The 798-nt window shown below is 61.2% G+C and overlaps 2 protein-coding genes across 6 annotated transcripts in view; one reads left to right on the top strand and one right to left on the bottom strand.

The window, feature by feature from the left end:
- The window catches only part of Arid4b (AT-rich interaction domain 4B), a 146,675-nt gene extending 146,289 nt beyond the window's left edge, over positions 1-386 (bottom strand). Inside the window, exon 1 of the mRNA XM_010621972.2 lies at positions 368-386. The gene's annotated coding sequence lies outside the window, so the exon portion shown is untranslated. The remainder of the gene's footprint in view (positions 1-367) is intronic.
- Positions 387-464: 78 nt separating this feature from the next.
- Ggps1 (geranylgeranyl diphosphate synthase 1) overlaps positions 465-798 on the top strand; it is a 9,285-nt gene continuing 8,951 nt past the window's right edge. For 3 of the 5 annotated variants that reach the window (XM_019207185.2, XM_033761850.1, XM_033761849.1), the window contains exon 1: positions 465-773. The gene's annotated coding sequence lies outside the window, so the exon portion shown is untranslated. The remainder of the gene's footprint in view (positions 774-798) is intronic. The other 2 variants (XM_010621968.2, XM_010621966.2) reach the window with 1 other exon arrangement.

The raw sequence follows: 798 nt of genomic DNA, 5'->3' as shown, positions 1-798 counted from the left end.
TGGCGGCCGCTCGGGCTCCCTCACTGGGGGGAGGGGGACGACGAAAAATCCCTCCCGGACTGGGGGTCCGGGCCCCCGGTTGCGCTGCCCTCCAGAGGACAGCGGCGACGGACCCTCTGCGGCTGCCTCTGGGCAAAGGTCCAGGCGGGGCCCGTGGCGGCAAGAAGGTGAGGCTCGAGAGTCTCCCTCCGATCCGGCGCCCGAGCAGCTTCTTTTCCACTCCCCTACCTCGGTCCCGGATGGCCTCTTAGACGACCTCCGATTGGCTAGGGTTTGCCAAAGCCAGCCTATACCCTGTTTCTATTGGCCCCCGCGATACAAACAACGACGCCATTTTCCCACCAGTTCTATGGAAACAGAAAGTTACCTCCCGAAGCTTCCTGGGAAATGTAGTACAACTCCTAGAACCAATACGCAAACCCTGGCTCGAGAGAACTGCAAGAACCCCAATGCCCCGCGCCTGCGTAAAGAGGGAGAGGTGGAGGAAGGGGGCGGGGCCACAAGCCAACGGGGAGGAGGCAACGACGCCTGCGCAGTGTGTCTGGGATGGCGCATTTTCTTGCAACGAGTAATGCGGCGTTGCTGGCGGCGTTGCTGGCGGCTGAGGAGGGCGGAGAGTTCTGTGGTGAAGTAGGAGGAGGGATTCATGTAGGTTTCGGAAAGAGCCTTGACCTGAACTACAAAGAGGGAAGTTGATGCTGGATACTTCTACTCCTGGACTGGCAGAGTGAAGTAGTGAGATCACCGTGGAACCGTGAGCAGCGACGGCGGTGGTGACGGAGGGGGGACCCGGATGGG

The sequence above is a fragment of the Fukomys damarensis genome, unplaced genomic scaffold (assembly GCF_012274545.1).
Source record: "Fukomys damarensis isolate Sample0158 unplaced genomic scaffold, DMR_v1.0_HiC HiC_scaffold_10, whole genome shotgun sequence".
Classification (NCBI taxonomy): domain Eukaryota; kingdom Metazoa; phylum Chordata; class Mammalia; order Rodentia; family Bathyergidae; genus Fukomys; species Fukomys damarensis.
This window is presented reverse-complemented; position numbering and strand designations above follow the sequence as displayed.